Source organism: Meles meles, chromosome 11 (assembly GCF_922984935.1).
Source record: "Meles meles chromosome 11, mMelMel3.1 paternal haplotype, whole genome shotgun sequence".
Classification (NCBI taxonomy): domain Eukaryota; kingdom Metazoa; phylum Chordata; class Mammalia; order Carnivora; family Mustelidae; genus Meles; species Meles meles.
The window spans coordinates 40,886,816-40,906,068 of record NC_060076.1 but is presented as its reverse complement, the minus strand read 5'-3'; the positions used below and the strand labels follow the sequence as shown (position 1 = coordinate 40,906,068).

Sequence of the window (19,253 nt, the reverse complement as noted above, 5' to 3'; positions counted from 1 at the left end):
CTCCACCTGTTGGTGTTCCCTCTCTCACTGTGTCTTTCTCTATCAAATAACTAAATAAAATCTTAAAAAAAAAAAAAAAGGACACACATAGGCTCAAAGTTAAGACATGGAAAAATATATCCTAAGCAAGTGGGAAAGAAAAAGAAAAGGAGTAGCTAAACATATCAGGACAATATTTTTTAAAAGATTTTATTTATTTACTTATTTAAGAGAATAAGAGAGAGAGCACATGCAGGGGGAGGCACACAGGGAGAGGGAGACAGAGAATCTCAAGCAGATTCTGTGCTGAGCAGAGAGCTTGTTTCAGGGCCCAGTCTCACAACACTGAGATAAAGACTCCAGCCAAAATCAAGACTTGGATGCTCAACTCATTGAGCCACTCAGATGCCCCTCAGGAAAATTAGTTTTTAAGCCAAAAACTGTATCAAGAACCTAAGAAATTTTTTTATATAAAGATAAAGAGGTCAATTCATTAAGGACATGTAACAATCTAAATATGTATCTAGGTAATATCGAAGCACTCAGTTATATTAAGCAATACTGACAGATCTGAATGGAGATATACACAACAATATAAAAACATTGGGGACTTCAATACTGCACTTTCAAAAATTGATAGATATCAAGACAGATAATCAATAAGGAATTATTGGACTTGAACCATAGGTCAGAGTAAATAGACTTAATAGACATATACAGGGATCGTAGCACCTCAGCAGAAGCTGCCCCCACAGCAAGCGAGCGAGCGCTGAAGCGTTGGGAAAATGGCAGACAGTTTTTCACTTAATGATGCTTTATCTGGGTCTGGAAACCCAAACCCTCAAGGATGGCCTGGTCAATGGGGAAACCAGCCTGTTGGAGCAAGGGGCTATCCAGGGGCCTCCTATCCTGGTGCCTACCCTGGACAAGCTCCTCCTGGTAGTTATCCTGGACAGGCCCCTCCTGGTGGCCATCCTGGACAGGCCCCTGCAGGAGCCTATCCTGGACAGGCCCCTCCTGGCAGCTATCCTGGACAGGCACCTCTAGGAGCCTACCCTGGCCCAACAGCTCCTGCTTATCCTGGACCACCTGCATCAGGAGCCCACCCTGGGCAACCGAGTGGGCCTAGAGCCTACCCCCTCCTGGACAGCCAAGTGCTCCTGGAGCCCAGCCCGCTGCTGGTGCCTTTGGCATCCCTGCTGGACCACTGACTGTACCTTATGACCTGCCCTTGCCCGGAGGAGTCATGCCTCGCATGCTGGTAACAATTCTGGGCACAACGAAGCCCAATGCAAACAGATTTGCTTTAGATTTCAAGAGAGGGAATGACGTTGCTTTCCACTTTAACCCACGCTTCAATGAGGACAAGAGAGTCATTGTTTGCAATACAAAGCTGGATAATATCTGGGGAAAGGAAGAAAGACAGGTGATTTTCCCATTCAAAAGTGGTAAACCATTCAAAATACAAGTGCTGGTTGAATCTGACCACTTCAAGGTTGCGGTCAATGATGCTCACTTGTACAGTACAATCATCGGATGAAAAATCTCCAGGAAATCAGCAAACTGGGAATTTCTGGTGACATAGATCTCACCAGTGCTTCAGACGTTATGATATAATCTTAAAGGGGAAGATTTTAAAAAGAAGAAATTGAACATAAACCCTTACACATTGAAACTTCATGTTTCCTGAATGAAAATTTTCACTTTTATTCATTCATCCTTCTTGTAAATCTTTGATTTAATAAACATTCTAAGAGTTAAAAAAAAATAGACATATACAGACCATTCCATCTAACAGCAACAGACTACATTCTTCTCAAGTGTACATGGAACATGCCTCAGGGCAGGTCAAATAATAGGTCACAAAACAAGTCTTAGCAAATACAAAAAAATTAAAATCATATCAAGTATATTTTCTCACCATAATGATAGGAAACTAAATATTAATACAGAAGAAAAGATGGAGAATTCCAAACATGAAAACCGAACAAAGCACTCCTGAATAACCAATGTATCAAAAAAATCAATTGAAAAAATATCTTGAAAAAAAAATCTAGACAATATACCAAATTCCATGAGATACGGTAAAAGCAGTTCTAGGAGGGAAATTTACAGTAATAAATGACTACTTTAAGAAAAAAAAGAAGTATCTCAAACTAACCTTAGATTTCAAAAAATTAGAAAAAGAATAAACTAATCCCAAATTTAACAGAAGAAAGGAAATAACAAAGATAAAAGCAAAAATAAATGTAGTTGAGACTAGAGAAAAAAAAATCGATAAAACTATGGGCTAGTTTTTTGAAAAGAAAAACAAAATTGATAAACTTTTAACTGGACTAAGAAAAAAAAGAAAGAAGACTTGAATATCATTAGAAATGAAAAAGAAGACATTACAACACAAAAATACAAAAAATCATAAAAGATTACCATGAACAATAATAGGCTAACAAATTGGATAACCTTAGAAGAAATACTTAAACTGCTGTAAATATATAACCTACCAAGAAATAGATCTGAACAGACAAATAATGAGTAAGGAAATTACTCAATATCCCAAATCTCCCAACAATAAAATCAAGGACTGATATTTTCCTGGTGAACCCATCCAAATATTTAAAGAATTAACACCAATTCCTCTCATACTATTCCAAAGAAAAGAGGAGGAGTGAACACTCCTAAACTCATTGTACAAGGCCAGTATTAAACCTGATCCCAAAATCAGTTAAGGACACTATGAGAAAAAGAGTATAAGCCAATATAAATATAGATGCAAATACTAGCAAACCAAATTCAACAGTACGTTAAAAGGATCATACAGCATGACAAAATGAATTTATCTCCATGATGAAAACATGATTCAACACAAACTGATAAATGTCATTCACTACAGTAAAAAAATGAAAGATAAAAATCATATGATTCAACTGATGTAGAAAAAAGAAACATTTGAGAAAACACCATTTTTTCATGATTAAAACTTTCAACAAATTGAATATAAAAGGAATGTATCTTAACATAATAAAGACCATATGTGACAAGCCCACAGCTAATATCATACAAAGTGTGAAAGGCTGAAAGACTTTCCTCCAAATCAAGACAAGGGTGCCCACTCAACATAGTATAGAAGTTCTAGCCAGAGCAATCAGGAAAGAAAAATAAAAGGCATAAAAAAATAACATAAAGGGGCACCTGGGTGGCTCAGTGGGTTAAGCCGCTGCCTTCAGCTCAGGTCATGATCTCAGGGTCCTGGGATCGAGTCCCACATCGGGCTCTCTGCTCAGCAGGGAGCCTGCTTCCCTCTCTCTCTCTGCCTGCCTCTCTGCTACTTGTGATCTCTCTCTGTCAAATAAATAAATAAATAATCTTTAAAAAAATAACATAAAGCTGTCTGTTTGAAGAGGATATAATCTTAACTATACAAAATCCTAATGATTTGCAAAAAAAACTGCAAAAACTAATAAAAAATTACAGTAATGTTGCAGGTTACAAAATCAACATACAGAAAACAGCTGCACTTCAACACACAAAAATTAAATATATGTAAAAGAAATAAAGAAAACAATCTCATTTACAGCAGCACCAAAAAATAAAATCCTAAGGATAAATTTAGGCAAGGAGATAAAAGTTCTATACACTGAAAACTCTAATACCTGGATTAAAGAAACTGAAGAAGACACAAATATATGGAAAGATATTTCATGGACTAGAAGAATTAATCTTTTTAAAATGTCCAAACTACCCAAAGCCAGCTACAGATTTAATTTAATCCCTATCAAAACCCCCATAGCATTTTTTACAAAGATAGAATATACAATCTTAAAATTTGTATAGAACGAAAGACTCCAAATAGCCAAAGGAATCCTGAGAAAGAAAAACAAAGCTGGAGGCATCATACATACTGATTTCAATCTGTACCACAAAGCTACAGTAATTAAAACAGTATGATTCTGGCATTAAAAATAGACAGACCGGTGGAACAAAAGAGATCCCCAAATTAAAACCCTACATATACAGTCAACAAGTATTTGATAAGGCATCCAAGAATACTCAACAGGGAAATAATAGCCTTTCCAATAAATGATGCTAGAAAATTTGGATAGCCATATGCAGAAAAATGCAACTGGACCCCCATCCCAACTTTTCACAAGGCTTAACTTGAAATAGGTTAAAAATGCAAACATAAAAACTAAAACTTGAGAAAAAGCTCCTTGACATTGGTCTCACTCCAATATTTTGGATATGACACTAAAAGTACAAGTTAAATAAAAACAAAACAAAACAAAACAGATTCTGGGCAAGATGGCAGAAATCCCGAAATATTGTCCAGTCCCAGGAGTTCAGCTAGTTATCAAACCATGCTGAACACCCATATACTCAACAAGAGATTGAAAAGAAGAAGAGCAGCAATTCTAAGAACAGAAAAGCAACCAATTTCTGGAAGATAGGACCTGCAGATAAGTAAATCTGAGGTGATATACAGGAAGAAAGACTGCAGGGGGAGGGACCGGCTCCCGGCAAGCGGTAGAGCAGTGGAGCACAAAATTGGAACTTTAAGAATTTTGTTCCACTGAGGGATGTCACTTCAGAGGTTAACTAGGGGGTGAAGCCCCCACAGGGACAGTGTGGTCTCAGGACCTGTGGGGTCACATAAAGAATGGGGTGTCTGAGTGTGGCAGAGCTCCCAGGTATCAGTGCAGAGAAGCTGGCTGCAGAGATGAGCTGAGGACGGAGCTTTCAGTTTAGGGTACCTTAAACTGTGATCTGAGGCATAGTTGGGCCACTGTTCTTAGAGGAGGGAACCCACAAGCAGAAGATCCAGGGAGGGCCCCTCCTTCTTCCTCCAGGAGGGGTGGTGCCGAATCGTGCTGCAGGAATCTGCTGGGTTTGGAAACTCCAAATGGGGTTGTGTGCCAGAGATAGAAATGCTCAGTGACAGGCTGGGTGAGCTCGGAATGCGGCCAGAGACCACGGAGACAGGAGGGATTTACTGCTTTTCTCTGAGGGTGCACTGAGGAGTGGGGTCCCAAGCTCTTGGGTCCTATGGGGCCAAAGATTGGGAGTCTGCCCTTTTCATTCTCTTCCTCCAAAGCTGTACAGAAAGCATTCAGGGAACAAAAGCTGCCGAGCATGAACCTGAGCTGATTACTTAGCCTGGCCCCTGGCAAGGGTGGTTCAATTCCACCTTAGAGAAAGACATTTGAGAATCACTGCAACAGGCCCCTCTCCGAGATCAGCAAGAACATCTAGCCGAGACCAAGGTCCTGGTCAGGGAGAACTGCAGAACTCCAGAGGTAGGGGAATGCAGCACATAGAATTCCTGGCTTTTCTCTCATGATTCTATAGTCTTTCAAAGTTAATTTTTTTAAATTCTATTTCTTAATTTTTCCCTTTCTTATTTTAACCTTCTTTAATTATTTTATCTTAGCAGTATCTTTAAAAATTTTTTTTTTAAATTTTCATTGTTAAAGTCACATTCTATTCCTTTATTAATTTAACCTTATTTTTTGTATACATATAGAATTTTCTTTCTTTGAAATTTTGGAATATAGTTTCTTCTAAAAGATAAAATATGCTTTAAATCTAGTGCTAATTTGTTCTAGCATCCAGCCTGATCACATTCTTTCTTCCTTTTTATTTTTTCAACCAACTTCTTATCTTATCAATTTCTTTTTAGAACTTTTTAAAAATTTTCATCTTACAATCATATTCCATCCCTTCATTGTGCTTACCCTTATTTGTGTGTGTATATATATATAAGCTTTCCTTAAAATTTTGGGAGGCAGTTCCTTCTAACAGACCAAAATATACCCGAAATGAAGTGTGTGGCTCTGTTCTATTTACCAGTCTAGTATATGGGTGTGTGTGTGTGTGTGTGTGTGTGTGTGTGTGTGTGTATAGTTTGTTTTTGTTTCTGTTTTTTTTTCTCCTCCCAGTTTCAGGTCTCATCCAATTTGGTTACTGTATATTTTTCTGGGGTCATTGCTATGTTTTAGTATTTTGTTTTCTTATTCATCTATTGTTCTCTGGATAAAATAACAAGGTAGAAAAAACTCACCACAAAAAAACAAACAAACAACAACAACAACAAAAAACAAGAGGCAGTACCAATGTCTAGGGACCTAATCAATAGAGATATAAGTAAGGTGTCAGAACTAGAGTTCAGAATGACAATTATCAAGGTGCTAGCTGGGCTAAAAAAAAGCATGGAAGATACTAGAGAATCTCTTTCTGGAGAAATAAAGTGCCTTTCTAGAGAAATAAAAGAACTAAAATCTAACCAAGTTGAAATTTTTTTTAAAAAGCCATTACTGAGGTGCAATAAAAAATGGAGGCTCTTACTGCAAGCCTAAATGAGGCAAAAGAGAATTAGTGGTACAGAAGACCAAATGACAGATAATAAAGAAGCTGAGAAAAAGAGATAAACAACTATTGGACCATGAGTGTTGAATTTGAGAGATAAGTGATATAAGATGAAAAAAATATTAGAATAATTGGGAGAGAGAAAAAGAAGAAAGAAGAAGAAGGGGGGGTAGAAGTTGGGAGCAAATTACAGCAGAGATTTTCCCTAATTTGGTGAAGGGAACAAGCATCAAAATCCAGGAAGCACAGAGAACACTCCTCAAAATCAATAAAAATAGGTCCACTCCCCATCAGCTAATAGTAAAACTACAAGTATCAGTGACAAAGAGAAAATCCTGAAAGCACCTGGGGACAAGAGGTCTGTAATATTAGAAATATTAGATTGAAATATCTAGATAGAATATCTAGATAGAAATATTAGATTGGCAGCAGACCTATCCACAGAGACGTGGCATGCCAAAAAGGACTGGCACACTATATTCAGAACACTAAACGAGAAAAATATGCAACCAAGAATACTATATCCAGCTAGGCTGCCATTGAAAATAGGAGAGATAAAAATCTTCCAGGAAAACAAAAACTAAAAGAAATTGCAAACAACAAACCAGCCCTACAGGAAATATTGAAAGGGGTCCTCTAAGTAAAGAGAAAGCCTAAAAGTGACAGACCAGAAAGGAACAGAGACAATATACAGCGACAGTCACCTTACAGGCAATACAATGGAACTAAATTCATATCTTTCAATAGTTACCCTGAATATAAATGGGCTAAATGCTCCACCAAAAGACACAGGGTATCAGAATGGATTAAAAGAAAAAAAAAAAAAACCCACCAGTATGCTGTTTGTAAGAAACGCATTTGAGACCCAAAGATACCTACAGATCTAAAGTGAGGGGGTGGAAAACAGTTTACCAAGCTAATGGACATCAAAAGAAAGCTGAGATGGCAATCCTTATATCAGATAAATTAGCTTTTAAGCCAAAATTATCATAAGAGATGAGGAAGGACACTATATCAGATCTAAAGGGTCTGTCCAACATGAAGATCTAACAGTGTTATATATCTATGCCCCCAACATGGGAGCAGCCAATTATATAAACCTATTAATAATAAAAGCAAAGAAACACATCAAAAATAATGTAATAACAGTAGGGGATTGAACACCCCCCTCACTGAAATGGACAGATCATCCAAGAAAAAGATCAACAAGGAAATAAAGGCTTTAAATGATGCACTGGACCAGATGGACTTCACAGATATATTCAGAACATTCTATCCAGGGGTGCCTGGGTGGCTCAGTGGGTTAAAGCCTCTGCCTTCAGCTCAGGTCTTGATCCCAGAGTCCTGGGATCAAGCCCCACATAGAGCTCTCTGCTCAGCAGGGAGCCTGCTTCCCCCTCTCTCTCTGCCTGCCTCTCTACCTACTTGTGATCTCTGTCAAATAAATAAATAAAACCTTAAAAAAAAAGAACATTCTATCCCAAAACAACATAATACACATTCTCCTCTACTATTCACAGAATATTCTCCAGAACAGATCACATCCTGGGTCACAAATCAGGTCTCAACCAGTATCAAAAGAATTACTTCATTCCCTGCGTATTTTGAGACCACAATGCTCTGAAGCTAGAACTCAGTCGTAAGAGGAAATTTGGAAAGAATTCAAATACATGGAGGTTAAAGATCATTCTACTAAAGAATGAATGTGTCAACCAGGAAATTAAAGAATTTTAAAAATTCATGGAAACAAATGAAAATGAAAACACAACAGCTCAAAATCTTTGGGACTTAGCAAAGGTGGTCCTGAGAGGAAAGTATAGAGCAATACAAGCCTTTCTCAAGAAACAAGAAAGATCTCAAGAACACAATCTAACCTACACATAAAAAAGACCTGGAGAAAGAACAGCAAAGAAAGTCTAAACCCAGCAGGAGAAGAGAAATAATAAAGGTCAGAGCAGAAATCAATGAAATAGCAACCAAAAGAACAGAAGAACAGATCAACAAAACTAGGAACTGGTTCTTTGAAAGAATTAATAAGATTGATAAACCCCTGGCCAGACTTATCAAAAAGAAAAGAGAAATGATGCAAATTAATAAAATCATGAATGAAGGAAGACAGATCACAAGCAATACCAAAGAAATACAAATAATTATAAGAACATATTATGAGCAACTACATGGCAGCAAATTGGACAATCTGGAAGAAATGGATGCATTCCTAGAGACATATAAACTACCACAACTGAACCAAGAAGAAATAGAAAACCTGAACAGACCCATAACCAGGAAGGAGATTGAAGCAGTCATCAAACTTCTCCCAAGAAACAGCAGCCCAAGGCCAGATGGCTTCCCAGGGGAATTCTACCAAACATTTAAAGAAGAACTCATTCCTATTCTCCTGAAACTGTTTCAAAAAATAGAAATGGAAGGAAAACAAACTCATTTTATGAGGCCAGCATTACCTTGATCCCAAAACCAGACAAAGACCCCAGGAAAAAGGAGAATTACAGACCAATATCCTTAATGAATACAAATGTGAAAATTCTCACCAAAATACTAGCCAATAGGATCCAACAGTATATTAAAAGGATTATTCACCACACCAAGCAGGATTTATTCCTGGGCTGCAGGGTTGGTTCAACATCCGCAAATCAATGTGATACAATACATTAATAAAAGAAAGAACAAGAACCATATGATACTCTCAATAGATGCTGAAAAAACATTTGACAAAGTACAGCATCCCTTCCTGATCAAAACTCTTCACAGTGTAGACACAGAGGATACATACCTCAATATCATCGAAGCCATCTATAAAAAACTCATGGTGATTGTCATTCTCAATGAGGAAAAACTGAGAGCTTTCCCTAAGGTCTGGAACATGGCAGGGCTGTCCACTATCACAACTGCTATTCAGCATAGTACTAGAAGTCCCAGCCTCAGCAATCAGACAACAAAAGAAATAAAAGGCACCTGAATTGGCAAATAAAAAGTCAAATTCTCACTCTTTGCCAATGATATGATACTTTATGTGGAAAACCCAAAATACTTCACTCCAAGACTGCTAGAAGTCATCAGGAATTTAGTAAAGTGTCAGGATATAAAATCAATGCACAGAAATCAGTTGCATTTATATACACCAACAGCAAGACAGAAGAAAGAAATTAAGGAGTCGATCCCATTTACAATTGCGCCAAAACCATAAGATATCTAGGAATAAAACTAACTAAAGAGGCAAAGAATTTTACTCAGAAAACTACAGAATATTCTTTAAAGAAATTGAGGATGACACAAAGAAATGGAGAAATTTTCCATGCTCATGGATTAGAAGAACAAATGTTGTGAAAATGTCTATGCTACCGAAAGCAATCCACACATTTATTGCAATCCCAATTAAAATACCATCAATTTTTTTCAAAGAGATGGAACAAATAACCCTAAAATTTAAATGGAACCAGAAAAGACCCCAAGGAATATTGAAAAAGAAAACCAAAGTTGTTAGCATCACAATTCCAGACTTCAAGTTCTATTACAAAGCTGCAATCTTTAAGACAGTATGGTAGTGGAACAGAATAGAGAGCCCAGAAATAGACCCTCAACTCTATGGTCAAGTAATCTTCAACAGAGCAGGAAAGAATGTCCAAAGGAAAAAAGACAGTCTCTTCAAAAAATGGTGTTGGGAAAATTGGACAGCCACATGCAGAAAAATGAAACTGGACCATTTCCCTACAGCACACACAAAAATACTCAAAATGGATGAAATAACTCAAAGTTAGACAGGAATCCATCAAAATCCTTGAGGAGAACACAAGTAGAAACCTCTTCAACCTCACTCAGCATCAGGGAAATACAAATTAAAACCACAATGAGATACCACCTCCCACCCAGTCAGAATGGCTAAAGTTAACAAATCAGGAAATGACAGATGTTGTAGAGGATGCAGAGAAAGGGTAACCCTCGTACACTGTTGGTGAGAATGTAAGCGGGTGCAGCCACTCTGGTGAACAGCATGGAGGTTCCTCAAAAAGTTGAAAATAGAGATTCCCTATGACCCAGCAATTGCACTACTGGGTATTTACCCTAAAGATACAAATGTAGTGATCTGAAGGGTCATGTGCACCCAAATGTTTATAGCAGCAATGTCCATGATAGCCAAACTATGGAAAGAAACTAGATGTCCATCAACTGACAAAAGGATAAAGAAGAGGTGGTATATATGTGTGTACTATCTATCTATAGATAGATGAGATATATATACATATATACACACATACATATACACACACATACATACATACATACAATGGAATACTATGCAGCCATGAGAAACAAAATCTTGTCATTTGCAACAACATGGATGGAGCAAGAGGCTATTATGTTAAGCAAAATAAGTGAATCAGAGAAAAACAATTATCATATGATCTCTCTCTGATATGAGGAATTTGAGAGGCAGGGCGGGGGTTTTTGTGGGGAAGGGAGAGATAAAATGAAACAAGATAGGCCAAAGAGGGACACAAACCACAGATACTCTTAATCTCAGGAAACAAAGAGAGGGCTGCTGGCAAGTGGAGGAAGAGGGATAGGGTGGCTGGGTTATGGACATTGGGGAGGATCTGTGCTTTGGTGAGTGCTGTGAATTGTGTGGGACCGACGCTTCACAGACTTGTACCCCTGAAACAAATAATACATTATGTCAATAAATAAATAAATACTACAACAAATTAAAACGCTACACATAGCAACAGGCACTCTATGAAATGAAAGGCAATACACAGAATGGAAGAAATATTTGTTCATCATTTTCCTGATAAAGAGTTAATATCCAAAATATATAAAGAACTCATACAACTCAATTGCAAAGACAATGATTAAAATAATGTGCAGGGGCGCCTGGGTGGCTCAGTGGTTTAAGCCTCTGCCTTCGGCTCAGGTCATGATCTCAGGGTCCTGGGATCGAGCCCTGCATCGGGCTCTCTGCTTGGTGGGGAGCCTGTTTCTCCCTCTCTCTCTGCCTGCCTCTCTGCCTACTTGTGACCCCTCTCTCTGTCAAATAAATGAATAAAATAAAAAATAATAATAATGTGCAGAGTAAGTGAAGACATTTTTCTGAAGAAGGCATACAAACAGCCAACATTTTCATGAACAGATAATCAAAATCAGTAATCATCAGGGAATTCTAAATCAAAACCACAAAGAGATATCATTTCAGTTAGAATGGCTATCAAAAAAGAACAAAAAAAAAGGGGCACCTGGGTGGTTCAGTCATTTAACCATCTGCATTCAGCTCAGGTCATGATCCCAGCGTCCTGGGATCAAACCCTGCACTAGGCTCCCTGCAACAGAGAGCCTGCTTCTTCCTCTCTGTCTGCCACTCCCCCTCCCCCTCTGCTTGTATGCTCTCCCTGTCTCTCTCTGTCAAATAAATAAATAAAACCTTAAAATAAAGAGAAAAAAAAAGACAAGGGATAAGTGTGAGGTAGATGTGAAGAAAAGGGAAACTTTGTGTGTTGTTGGTGGGAACGTGAATTGGTGTAGCCACTATGGAAAACAGTATGGAGGTTCCTCAAAATAAAAACAGACTACCATATGATCTAGCAGTCCTACTTCTGGGCATATACCCAAAGGACATAAAATCACTATCTCAAAGAGATTTCACATTCCCATGTTTATTGCAGCATTATTCACAACAGCCAATTTATGGAAACAACCAAAGCATTCTACAGATAAATGGATAAAGAAGATGATCTATATATTGACATCATTCAGTCATAACAGGAAGGAAATCTTGTCATTCACAACAACACGGATGGAACTTGAGCACATTATGATAAATGAAATAAATCAGACAGAGGACTAATACTATATATCTCACATATATGTGGAATTCAAAAAGCCAAACTCATAGAATGAGAAGGCAGAAATGGGGTTTGCTGGGGTTGGGAGTGGGGGAAATGTTAGTCAAATGGTATAAATTTCAAGTTATAAGATAAATATGTTCTGGGACATAATATACAGCATGGTAATTATAGTTAACGATACTGTATTCTATTTATGAAAGTTGTTAAGAGAGGAGATCTTAAATGTTATCACCACAAAAAAGAAATAGTAATTCTATGGGGTCATGGAAATATTAACAAATATTACTCTGGTAATTATCTCACACTATCAAATCAACATGCTGTACAACTTACACAATATTATATGTGAATTATATATCAATAAATCTGTAAAAAATATTAATGCTACACTGAAATATTAAGGACGCAAATAACAGCTGATGACTAGAGACAATTCCACCATAGTACTATCCCTCCAAATATGTTATATTGAGATCCTATGGTATTTTTAATATAAAATTTGCACATTACCATACTGAGGGCTCTAGAATATTTGGAAAGCACACGCTGTATCTAATACTTTATTGGGATCTTATTTTTTCCATCCTAATTTGTCACAGTTCTGTATTTACTTCAAATCCTAGGAAGAATGCAATATAGCCCATAAGGAGGGCATGTATACACAGGGAATTTTGCACAAACTGACCATATATGTACATTTACTTATCTCTTTAAAATATTCAAGTCAGATTTTTAAAAAAGTAACAAAATGTCAGGACCAAAAGATGCCCTAGGCTGTGGTTCAAACAGAAAAATAAAAATAGTAGTATGTCTAGATTCCTGCTGAAAGATTTGTTATTTTCTTCCATTGAAACATAATCTGCCCATAAGTCATTGCAGAGGCAAGCTGCAAAACTTTACTCTTCAATCTTTTTTTTTTTTTAAGCAGGAATTTGCAGAATTGATTTATACTCATATTGCACCTATCACTATGTCAAGACAGTTTACCAGGAATCTCCATTAGTAACTGGTTATTTTAATGCAACATTGAATAGGCAGATATGTATTTTAAATACGCCTTTACAATGCCTATTCAAGAACTAAAGCCTCTAATATCATTTACTACTTTACTGTTGTAATTTTATTACATAAAATAATGTAAAATACAAAAGTATTTCTAACTGCTAGAGTGGAAGATGAATCTTTTTGGTGTAGGGTTTATTTCCCTCATGTTATTCAATTAAAACAATGCACATTATTTTATCTGTTATCTGCTACATTACACTTTAGAACTCAGAAGATAGCTTTAATAGTCTATTGTGCACATCTGCTGTCCCTGATATTTTGAAATTCATATGCAGTGTATTTATTCATATGTCTTGCTTTGTTGCTCAAAAAATTACTTTTATACTTTAGAGTTCTGCATCATGACTCTCAAGTGGCCTTGGAAAAGCATGGGTAAATCACTGCATTGGCACCATCATAAAGATAAGTGTTTTCTACGCTCACAGTGAAAGATCCTATCAAAACAATTACCTACCTGTGTTCTGAAAGAGAGAAAGAAACATGATGATGGAATCTGAAAAGTAGGTGCCATGTTAATCCCTGTCAGTTTTCCCATGGGAGGAATAGTGGTGAGGTGCTCATACTATTTTTCTTTTTGTCAGACTGTCTCTTCACGCACATTTCAGCTTCATCACTTACTAGCTATGTCCTTCTGTAAGTTAATCAATATCCTTGAGTCTCAGATTTTCAATAAAAATACTCTATCACTCCTTTTATCTCATGTTGTCTGACCAAAATAAATACATACATAAACACATACATACATAAATAATTTTTAAAAATTAGGAAAAATCACAAGTACCTGATTTCTGTGTTTATTTATACTTGGCAATTTTATACTAGTGGATAAAATTGCATGTCGGAATAGATTTGTAGAAGCTAAGTATTCATGATCATTAACCTAGCTTGCCTATAAATTCCACTGTGCCTTTTGGCACCTGAATTACAAAATGCAATGGCCATTACACTTTTATTTACCTTTCCTCAAATCTCCATGCATCCATCTGGATCCTCACTACGTGCTTTTCTCACTGGTAGAGGATTATCTAACACTGTATTTTCTATAGATATCTGAAGCTGTTAGATATAAACTCTCTCAATTATCAGACATGTAAGTACAATGACACCTGCACTAAAATTATCCTATTTGTTTAAACACAGGAGTGTTTATCAGTTAAATACAGGTTTGTAAATTTTATTATTTTCTGAGTAAATTTGTTTTCTTAATATACTTACTGTTTCTATTCTCTATTTCATTATATTATTTTGTTTCAATTTTATTATTTCCTTCTTTCCATTTGTTGTGTGTGTAGTTTCCTTTTATTTTTCTAGTTTCTTAACATGGACTTTTAGGTTTTTTGGGTTTTAGTTTTTGTTTTTTCTTTTAGCTGAAAGATAATTAATATACAATATCCTATTAGTTTCAGGTGTGCATTACAATGATTGAATATTATTATACATTGTGAAATGATCCCTATGATAATTAAAGTTGCCATCTCTCATCAGAGTTTTTATAATATTATTGACTGTATTCCCTATGCATTATATCACCATCATTTATTTATTTCATAACTGGAACTTTGTGGCTCCTAATCCCCTTCACTCATTTTTGTCCACCCTTCCAAACCATTCTCCTCCAGTAACCCAACAGTTTCTATTCTGTGTCTATAAGTCTGTTTCTGTTTTTTTTGTGTTTTTTTTTAGATTCTAAACATAAGTGAAATCATATTGTATTTGCCTTTCCCTGATTTCACCTGCCATAATACCTTCTAGATAGATCCATGTTGTCACAAGTGACAGAATTTGAAATATTCCATTACTTATATATACCACATGTTCTTTATCTATTCCTCCATCAAGAGACATTAAGATGCTTCCATATTTTAGCTATTGTATATAATGCTGCAATAAACATAGGGGTGTATATATATATCTCTTCATTTTGGTGCTTTTGGTTTTTTTTTTTTCAGATAAATACTCAGACATGGAAGTATTGGATCATATAGTGGTTCATATGACTGTTGTCTTCAATATCTACAAAATTGCGCATTTTTCAAATTTTTTTGTTATTTTCTAACTCCCTTGCACTGAGGTGTAAGAACATACTTTATATGATTTCAATCTTTTCAGACTTGAAATGTGCTTTATAACTTCATATATGGTCTATCCTGAAAAAAGTTCCATATATATTTGATAAGAATATATATCCTACAGATCTGAGGATTTTCTATAATGTGCATCTGTTATCTCTAATTGTGTTACAGTATTGTGTTATTGCGTATACTCAAGGTCACCCAATTCTTTCTTCTGTAAGCTCAAATCTGTTGAGCACTCAGTGAATCTTTTCATTTTAGTTACTGTACTTTCCAACTTGATAATTTCTATTTGGTTTTCTCTAATTTCTGTATCTTTATTGTTATGTTTTATTTGTTGAGATATCATTCTCATATTTTCTTTTTTTTTATTTTTATTTGTTTATTTACAGCATAACAGTGTTCATTGTTTTGGCATCACACCCAGTGCTCCATGCAGTACGTGCCCTCCCTATTACCCACCACCTGGTTCCTCAACCTCCCACCCCCCCCACCCCCCTGCTGCCCCTTCATAACCCTCTGGTTGTTTTTCAGAGTCCATAGTCTCTCATGGTTCATCTCCCCTTCCAGTTTCCCTCAACTCCCTCTCCTCTCCATCTCCCCATGTCTTCCATGTTATTTGTTATGCTCCACAAATAAGTGAGACCATATGATACTTGACTCTCTCTGCTTGACTTATTTCGCTCAGCATAATTTCTTCCAGTCCCGTCCATGTTGCTACAAAAGTTGGGTAGTCGTCCTTTCTGATGGAGGCATAATACTCCATTGTGTATATGGACCACATCTTCGTTATCCATTCATTCGTTGAAGGGCATCTTGGTTCTTTCCACAGTTTGGCGACCGTAGCCATTGCTGCAATAAACATTGGGGTACAGATGGCCCTTCTTTTCACTACATCTGTATCTTTGGGGTAAATACCCAGCAGTGCAATTGCAGGGTCATAAGGAAGCTCTATTTTTAATTTCTTCAGGAATCTCCACACTGTTCTCCAAAGTGGCTGCACTAACTTGCATTCCCACCAACAGTGTAAGAGGGTTCCCCTTTCTCCACATCCTCTCCAGCACACGTTGTTTCCTGTCTTGCTAATTTTGCCCATTCTAACTGGTGTTAGGTGGTATCTCAATGTTGTTTTAATTTGAATCTCCCTGATGGCTAGTGATGATGAACATTTTTTCATGTGTCTGATAGCCATTTGTATGTCTTCATTGGAGAAGTGTCTGTTCATATCTTCTGCCCATTTTTTGATATGATTATCTGTTTTGTGTGTGTTGAGTTTGAGAAGTTCTTTATAGATCCTGGATATCAACCTTTTGTCTGTACTGTCATTTGCAAATATCTTCTCCCATTCCGTGGGTTGCCTCTTTGTTTTGTTGACTGTTTCCTTTGCTGTGCAGAAGCTTTTGATCTTGATGAAGTCCCAAAAGTTCATTTTTGCTTTTGTTTCCTTGGCCTTTGGAGACATATCTTGAAAGAAGTTGCTGTGGCTGATATCGAAGAGGTTACTGCCTATGTTCTCCTCTAGGATTCTGATAGATTCCTGTCTCATGTTGAGGTCTTTTATCCATTTCGAGTTTATCTTTGTGTACGGTGTAAGAGAATGGTCGAGTTTCATTCTTCTGCATATCACTGTCCAGTTTTCCCAGCACCATTTATTGAAGAGACTGTCTTTTTTCCATTGAATATTTTTTCCTGTTTTGTCGAAGATTACTTCACCATAGAGTTGAGGGTCCATATCTGGCCTCTCCACTCTGTTCCACTGGTCTATGTGTCTGTTTTTATGCCAGTACCACGCTGTCTTGGTGATCACAGCTTTGTAGTAAAGCTTGAAATCGGGTAACGTGATGCCGCCAGTTTTGTTTTTGTTTTTCAACATTTCCTTAGCAATTCGGGGTCTCTTCTGGCTCCATACAAATTTTAGGATTATTTGCTCCAGCTCTTTGAAAAATATCGGTGGAATTTTGATCGGAATGGCATTAAAAGTATAGATTGCTCTAGGCAGTATAGACATTTTAACAATGTTTATTCTTCCAATCCAAGAGCATGGAACGGTCTTCCATCTTTTTGTGTCTTCTTCAATTTCTTTCATGAGTGTTCTGTAGTTCCTCGAGTACAGGTCCTTTACTTCTTTGGTTAGGTTTATGCCCAGGTATCTTATGGTTCTTGGTGCTATAGTAAATGGAATCGATTCTCTAATTTCCCTTTCTGTATTTTCATTGTTGGTGTATAAGAAAGCCACTGATTTCTGTACATTGACTTTGTATCCTGCCACGTTACTGAATTGCTGTATGTGTTCTAGTAGTTTGGGGGTGGGGTCTTTGGGGTTTTCCATATAAAGAATCATGTCATCTGTGAAGAGAGAGAGTTTGACTTCTTCCTTGCCAATTTGGATACCTTTTATTTCTCTTTGTTGTCTGATTGCCATTGCTAGAACTTCTAATACTATGTTGAACAAGAGTGGTGAGAGTGGGCATCCTTGTCGTGTTCCTGATCTCAACGGGAAGGCTGCAAGCTTTTTCCCATTGAAGATGATATTTCCTGTGGGTCTTTCATAGATAGATTTTATGAAGTTCCGGAATGTTCCCACTATCCCTATACTTTGAAGCATTTTCATCAGGAATGGATGCTGGATTTTGTCAAATGCTTTTTCTGCATCAATTGAGAGGACCATGTGGTTCTTCTCTCTTCTCTTATTGATGTGTTCTATCACACTGATTGATTTGCGAATGTTGAACCAACCTTGCAACCCAGGGATGAATCCCACCTGGTCATGGTGGATAATCTTTTTAATGTGCTGCTGGATCCTGTTTGCTAGGATCTTGTTGAGAATCTTTGCATCCATATTCATCAGTGATATTGGTCTGAAATTCTCCTTTTTGGTAGGGTCTTTGCCTGGTTTGGGGATCAGGGTAATGGCTTCATAAAAAGAGTCTGGAAGTTTTCCTTCTGCTTCAATTTTTTGGAACAGCTTCAGGAGAATTGGTGTTATTTCTTCTTTGAAAGTTTGGTAGAATTCCCCAGGGAATCCGTCAGGTCCTGGGCTCTTGTTTTTTGGGAGGTTTTTGATCACTGCTTCAATCTCATTACTAGATATCGGTCTATTCAGGTTGTCAATTTCTTCCTGGTTCAATTTTGGGAGTTTGTAGCTTTCCAGGAATGCATCCGTTTCATCTAGGTTGCTTAGCTTATTGGCATATAACTGTTGGTAATAATTTCTGATGATTGTTTCTATTTCCTTGGTGTTAGTTGTGATCTCTCCCTTTTCATTCATAATTTTATTAATTTGGGCTTTCTCTCTTTTCTTTTGGATAGTGTGGCCAATGGTTTATCAATCTTATTGATTCTTTCAAAAAACCAGCTTCTAGTTTCATTGATACGTTCTACTGTATCTCTCGTTTCTACCTCATTGATCTCTGCTCTAATCTTGATTATTTCCCTTCTTGCATGTGGAGTTGGTTTGATTTGTTGTTGATTCTCCAGTTCTTTAAGGTGTAGAGACAGCTGGTGTAGTCTGGATTTTTCAATGTTTTTGAGGGAGGCTTGGATGGCTATGTATTTCCCCCTTAGAACAGCCTTTGCTGTATCCCATAGGTTTTGGACCGAGGTGTCTTCATTCTCATTGGTTTCCATGAATTGTTTAAGTTCATCTTTGATCTCCTGGTTGATCCAAGCATTCTTAAGCAAGGTGGTCTTAAGCTTCCAGGTGTTTGAGTTCCTTCTGAACTTTTCCTTGTGATTGAGCTCCAGTTTCAAAGCATTGTGATCGGAGAATATGCAGGGAATAATGTCAGTCTTTTGGTATCGGTTGAGTCCTGCTTTGTGACCCAGTATGTGGTCTATTCTGGAGAAGGTTCCATGTGCACTTGAGAAGAATGAGTATTCTGTTGTTTTAGGGTGGAATGTTCTGTATATGTCAATGAGG

The 19,253-nt window shown here is 37.0% G+C and overlaps 1 pseudogene; it reads left to right on the top strand.

Annotated features, from left to right (window-relative positions):
- The first annotated feature begins 764 nt into the window (after positions 1-764).
- Positions 765-1,596, top strand: LOC123953486 (annotated as a pseudogene).
- Positions 1,597-19,253: the final 17,657 nt, after the last annotated feature.